The sequence below is a fragment of the Trichosurus vulpecula genome, chromosome 3, assembly GCF_011100635.1.
Source record: "Trichosurus vulpecula isolate mTriVul1 chromosome 3, mTriVul1.pri, whole genome shotgun sequence".
Classification (NCBI taxonomy): domain Eukaryota; kingdom Metazoa; phylum Chordata; class Mammalia; order Diprotodontia; family Phalangeridae; genus Trichosurus; species Trichosurus vulpecula.
In genome coordinates, this window is record NC_050575.1 from 392,038,705 (window position 1) to 392,045,875 (window position 7,171).

A 7,171-nucleotide genomic window follows, 5' to 3' on the forward strand; every position below is an offset into this window, starting at 1 on the left:
AATCAGTGCAGGGTCTTCTACACTGGAGGACTCTGCGACCTCTGCCCCAGTTCAAAAGTTGTGAAATCTGATCCCTTTCGTCTTGTTTATATTTGAAACTGTTTGCTTCTGAAACCCTGAAACCTGGGCGTGTACAGACCTGCAGCTGCACCTCCTTCAGGAAAGAAGTGGGGTGGGATTGGCAGGTAGTCCAGGATTTGGGGTATTTGTGGAAGGAGTTATAGGGCTCAGTTCTCTCCCAGACAGCTGCTGGGCGGAGGAAGGGCGCCCAATTCTAGTTGTCCTGGGTCTTTGGCACCGTTTTGGAGACAGCGGCCCATACCTCTCCTGACCTGTGGAAGGCATGCCTGCAAAGAGTCAGGAAACCCTCGGCAATGATCATCTGGTAGCATAGGGGATAGAAGGTTGGATCTGGAGACATGGGCTAGCTGTGTGACCGTGGGCAATTCATTTAACCTCCATTTTCTCAAATAATAGCACCCACTTCTTAAGGTTGCCATGAGAATCAAATGAGATAATATTTGTAAAATATTTCTTTTTTAATATTTTATTATTTATTCCCAATTACGTGTGAAAATAATTTTTAACATTCATTTTTTAAAATTTTGAGTTCAAATTCTCTCCTTCCATCCCTTCCCCCAGCCCTGAGATGGTAAACAATTTGATATAGGTTATACATGTACAATCATGCAAAACATATTTCCATATTAGTCATGTTGTGAAAGAAAACAGACCAAGAAAAACAACACGAAAAAAAGTAAGTGAAAAACAGTCTGCTTCCATCTCCATTCAGACTCCGTAGTTCTTCCTCTGGAGGTGGATGGCATTTTTCATCATGAGTCCCTTGGAATTGTCTTGGATCATTGTATATCATTGTATCACCGAGGAGAGCTAAGTTAATTGTAGCTGATGGTCGTACAGTGTTACTGTTTCTGTGTACAATGTTCTCCTGGTTCTGCTCACTTCACTTTGCATCAGCTCATGTAAATCTCATGTAAGATGTTGCTCTATATCTAGTTTCTGCCATACTGTTTGCTAGTTTTCCCCTCAGTTTTTGTCAAATAGTGAGTCCTTGTCCCAGAATTGTGAAGTATTTAGCATGTCTGACATTTAGTACGTGCTATAGAAATGCTGGTAGTTATTATTATCATCATTATTGTTAAATTTCCTTCTGCCCTGAGTACCAGCCAATCCTTATGAAGTAGAAAGAATACTGTGTATTTTTAGTCAGAGGGGCTGGATTCAAATTCTGATTCTGCTAATTAGTACTTGGTGGCCACTCTCTGTTTCCATAGTGATGAAATGAGCAAATTGAACTAGATAATCTCTAAAATAGTTTCCCCTGCTAAATTCTCCCTTCCCCAGCCCTGTTTTCCAGCTCCCCTTTATGTGTGGCCTTCACTCATTACAATGAAAAAAAAAATGAGAGTAGGGACTATCTCTTGTGTTTGGATCAATCGATAAACTCTCATTAATTGACATTTATTATTAAGTGTTCCAGGGACTGGGCTAAGAGCTGAGGATACCAAAAGAGGCAGAAGACAGTCTCTGCCCTCAAAGAAATACAGATAAAGGAAGTTATTTACAGGGTAAATAATAATAACAGTTAACACTTATGTGGTGCTACTATATGCCAGGCACTATGCTAAGTGTTTTACAATTATCTCATTTGATCCTCACAACAAACCTGTTTTACAGATTGGGAAACTGAGGCAAGCAGCAGCTAAGTGACTACTTGCCCAAGGTTACACAGCCTGTTTGTGAGGGCAGATTTGAGCTCAGTCTTCTTGACTTCAGGCCCAGTGCTCTAACCACTGCACTGCCTAGCAGAGAGAGGATATGAGAATTAAGACCCATAGTAAGTGCTTAATAAATGCTCTATTTATGAATCTAGTGCCGGAATAGATATTAGAGGTCACTTAGTCCTACCCCTTCATTTTACAGGTATGGAAACTGAAACCCAGAGACTTTAAGCCCAAAATACCACAGGTATTTAAGGGACAGAGGCAGGTTTTTAACTCAGGTCTGGAGAGACCGAATTCCAACCTCGCTAGGGTCCCAGTCCCCTTTAAGGCAATTCGGTAAGCATGTGTTCACCTACAGACCTGCAGCCCCTCCCTCGCCTAACCCTTGGAACCCTGGACCTAAAACCTTCTGGAACACTTCCTCCCTGTGGACAGATGATCTACTCAATTTGGGAGCAGAATTGACTTGGACAGGGATTAGGGGGTCAATCACTTTTCAAACCCCACTATAACTAGGCAAGTCCCAGCGCCCTTCCAATGACCTCTGCCTAGACCAGCATACATTCAAGGGTCTGATACCTCCCTGCCATTTCAGCCTTATCTCCTATCACTCCCCACCAAGTATGAGTCTAGCATATAAGCTCGGGAGTAGTGCTGTGGATGATTTAAGGACAATTGAAAAATTCATGATGGGAGGAGAGAGGGGATGATGTGTAGGCAGCAGCCTATCAAGAAATGAATGAATGAATGGAATGAATGAATAGGCATTTATTTAGCATTTATTACATACCAGGATCTGTGCTAGGCATTTGGGATAAAAATACAGAAATGAGACGGTTCCTGCCTTCAAAGAAGATGACCCATAGAGCAGAGTGGTGGCCATGGAAGGGAGTTTTGTCTGGGGAGTCACAGAATTGATGGGTGGAGCCATTGGGGCATTGCCAATCATACCCTCCTTCGCTGTTATCCCTTTCCTAGTGTTAGGACAATTTTCTCTCTTATTGTTTTCCAGTGTTTTTTATTCTTTATATATTTTGATTTTTACACTGCCTAAATTTTCACTGTATCTATCCCCTCCTCCCCAGAGCCATCCCATATAACAAATAATTTTTAAAAAGAAAAAACAGTCAACATGTTGAAAAAAAATCTGAAAATATATGCAGTATTCTATAGTTATGGCTCTTTCACTTTTGCAGAGTGGTGGGGGGAGGGTCTTCTCATGTCTCTTTTGGGTTAATACTTGTTCATAATTTTATAACATTCAGTTTTATTGTTTTGTGATGATGGTTCTTTCCATTTACGTTGATGTCATTCTGTATGCTGTTTTCTTGTTTCTGCTTACCTAATTTTGCATCTGTTAATTGCTTTCTATGCTTCTCTGTATACATCATGTTCTTTTGTTATAGCACAATAATTTTCCATTACATTCGTGTACCACAATTTCCCAAATGATGAGCATCTACTTTGTTTCCACTTCTCAGATTCACAAAAAGCACAGCTATAAATATTTTGGTACATTGGGAAGACTTTCTTTTTAGTTCTTGGGACATGTGCCCATTAGTGGAATCTCTGGGTCACACAATTCCAATTTGCTTTCCAGAATGGTTATACTAATTCACAGCACCGCATTTAGTGTGCCTTTCCTCCCACATCCCCTCCAACATTAACTATTCCCATACTTTCGTCATCTTTGCCAATTTGTCATGCCCTTTCAAGAAGCAATGATAATGCAATGGTTATAAAGGCATTTATATAATTGGTTAAGGCTTGCAAAGGGCTTTACAAATATTATCTCATTTTATTCTTCTAACTACTTGGGTGGGTAGGTGCTATTGTTATCCCCAATTTGCAAATGAGGAAAATGAGACAGTTTAGGTGACTTGAGCCTGAGTTTGGCTTTAGGTCTTCCTGACTCCAAGACCAGTGCTCTATACAATACGACATCTAACTGCCTACAGCGGTAGTATATGATTACTGTTTTTACAGGAAGAAACGAGAAGGGAGATAGTTAAGGGGATAAATAAGTGGAAGAAATAGTTAGATATCCCAAGATGTCCGGAGTGCATAGATGTAAAGGCTGGTCCGGGCTAGCTAGCAGCTAGCTAAAAAATATTATGTGAGTTTATATTCACTCAGCCATCAGCTCAGCCTCAGGGCAGAGTTCCAAAACTGAGTGGGTTAACTAACCTGGGAGGGAGGGGTGGGTGAGTGGCAGGCAGATAGCTAAATGTTTAAGTTGTCCAGGGGTAGAAGGATGTGGTTTACAAGATATCGTCTTGAGAAATGTATGATCAGATAAGGAGGCACGACATTCATGAGCTACCTTGTACCCTAGGAACATTTTGGGTTTTTTAGGTAACCTACAGGAAAATCTGCAGCGCATTGGCCAGATCTCCCAGATCTTCTATGGATGTATGTGGGCAACATGCGTATAGACAGATACAGAAATGTAAGATCGAGCCTCTCACTTCAAGAAACCACCACCAACAATAATAAATAATGGTTGAGCACTTTTTTCTTATTTCTTTATATAAAGCATTTTATTCTTACATGAGCTCACTGTATCCTAAAAACAACTCTATAAGATAGAAGCTACAGTGATTAATTACCTTCACTCTATACATGATTCAGAGAAATTAAGTGACTTGCCCACAGGTATGGCAAGTAAGGGATAGGGATGGGGCAGGATTTGAACCCAGGTTTCTCCTGAATCCAGGGCTTTTTTTTTTATTAAACCATATAGTCTCTAATTTAATAGGGAAAACAAAAATAACACTTATGAAACAAGGGCAAAATTGTGTAGTTTTGACCCCTAAGGCAACCAGCATGGAGTGGAGGTGGGTGGGAGGAGGGGAGAGCTTTTAATGTATAGTGAACTACAGACAGATCACATAAAAGGCTGGAGGGGGCTTGAAAGATCACCAGCAAGTCTTGCTACCTTGTCGTCTTTGTTGTTGTTCAGTCATGTCTGACTCTTCATGACCCTTTTGGGTTTTTTTTGGTAGAGATACTGGAGCAGTTTGCCATTTTCTTCTCCAGCTCATTTTACAGATGAGGAAACTGAGGCATACAGGGAAAACCAAGGAAAACATTTAAATATGAAAAACAAACAGGTATATGAGGGAGTCACAGTGCCTTGCCCAGGGTCACGCAGCTAGTAAGTCTGAGGCCTGATTTGGACCCAGGTCTTCCTGACTCCAGGCCCAGCACTCTATCTGCTACATCACCCAGCTATCCTCCCCATCTAATAGCTTCTATTGTGTCCCTCACTCCAAACCATCCTGCATGCCATGGCCAGATGCATTTTCCTCATGCACAGACTCCTCTGCCCCAAACCCTTCAATAGCTCTGAGCTGTCTGCTGAGTCAAATTCAAACTCCTTTGCCTGGCATCTAAGACCTCTCTCTTCGGAGCCACATTACTTTTGTGGTCCTGTTTTGTATTCTTCCCCTTCAAGTGCTCCACAATCTAGCGAAACTGGAATGTTTGCCATCTTCTCCCCTTTCCCTCCCACACCCAGGTGTCTAGCACCTTCCCACCTCTGGTGCCTCTTGATCCCGGTGTTCTTTATCTGGAATGTTTTTTTTCCCTTCCCCACCTGGCCTATAGAATAACCTGTATGAAAAGCAGCTGGCATCCTGTTGTCTCCTCCTTCCCCTCCTTCCCCAACCCACTAATTGACGGATTGGCTCCTATTTTTCAGATACATTTATACAGCTATACTTAATATCAACTAATATAACCACTTGTTACAGAACGTACCCTTTGACTAGATTGTAAGCTTCGTGGGGGCAGGGACAATCTTATCTGAATTTTGTATCTCACAGCAGGCACTCAGTACGTGTTATAAATTAGTTCTAACCTGATTATTTTCTAGATGGGGAAACTGAGGTAGTCAGGGAAGATTTTATGGAGGAGGTAGAGCCCAAGTAGGGCTGTGAAGGATGGACAAGATGGCTAGGGGGAAAGGAGAGGAGAAATACACAACAAATCAGATATTCTGGGTTTTTTTTCATTTTATTTTCTTTTTAGTCTGAACATAACAGATGCCAAATAAAATGGGTGTACATATGTGTGTGCCCATACACACACATATATACATATACCCACATATTTACATATACACATATATATTTCTATATATACATACATATTTACATATACATATAGAGAAGGGGAGGATTGTATATGAAAGTACAAATCTCTATTATGTACAGCTTGGTTTTCTTTTTAAGTACATTATTCAGTATATAATGTTGTTCTGCTTGTATGATTCTATTTTCTTTTCATGGGGAGGAGGAGTGGTAGAGGGGGTATGTGATGACCTACGCTTCTCTTCCCTACCACCTCCTACAATGGAAAAAAAAACAAAAATAAAAACAAATCTCTTGTCACAAGTAGTCATGGTCAACCAGCAATACTGTTATCAGACCTATATGCCAAAAAGATCATAGAGGAAAAGGACTCAAATGTACAAAATTATTGTTAGCAGCTCTTTTCATGGTGGCAAAGAAATGGAAACTGAGAGGGTGACCATCAACTGGGGAATGACTAGACAAGTAATGGTATCTGGATGTATTAGAATACTATTGTTCTGTAAGAAACAATGAAGGTGATAGTTTCAGAAAAACTGGGGAAGACTTGGATGAACTGATGCAAAATGCAGTGAGCAGAAGCAGAAGAACAACTTACACAATAACTGCAATATTGGAAAGATGGTCAGCTCTGATCAACATGATGATGAACTGTGATGAACTATAATTCCAGAAGTCTCTTTCTCTCTCCCCACATACTTGTGTGTATATGTACATATGCATATATGGCATGGCTAATGTAGGAATTTGTTCTGATATATTTGTAATAGATTTTGTTTTTCTTGTTTTCTTGGTGGGTGGGAAAGGAAGAAGAGAATTTGGACTTGAAAACTGAATAAAATTAAATTAAACATTTTTTAAAATATTAGTCAAAATATATTCCTATATTGGCCATGTCCAAAAAAACCCTATGTTTTATTCTGCTTCTCATGTCAGAGACTGTTAGCATCTGGCATCTGAAAGGTCATGTAGTCCAACTTCCTGAGTTTACTGATGAGAAGACAGGTGGAAAGGTCTAGGTGGGGAGATGTATTAGATAAGGCTGGGGAGTTAAGATAGCTCCAGATTGTTGAATGCTGAGCAAAGGAGTTTGAATTTTATTCAGTGGGTAATAGGAAGCCAAGGGAGATTTATTGTAGGAATAACGTGACTGGATATCTGTGTAAGGATAATTAGTTTTGCACACTTAGGAGAATAATTTGCAGGGAAAGTGAAAGCTTGTACTTGGTGGCAATGGGAGGAAAAGGATAGGGAGGACAGATGTAGTTGAGGTGGAATTGACATGAATTACAAAGTCCTAATTAGAAACTCTTTTTGCCAACCCGGAAAAAA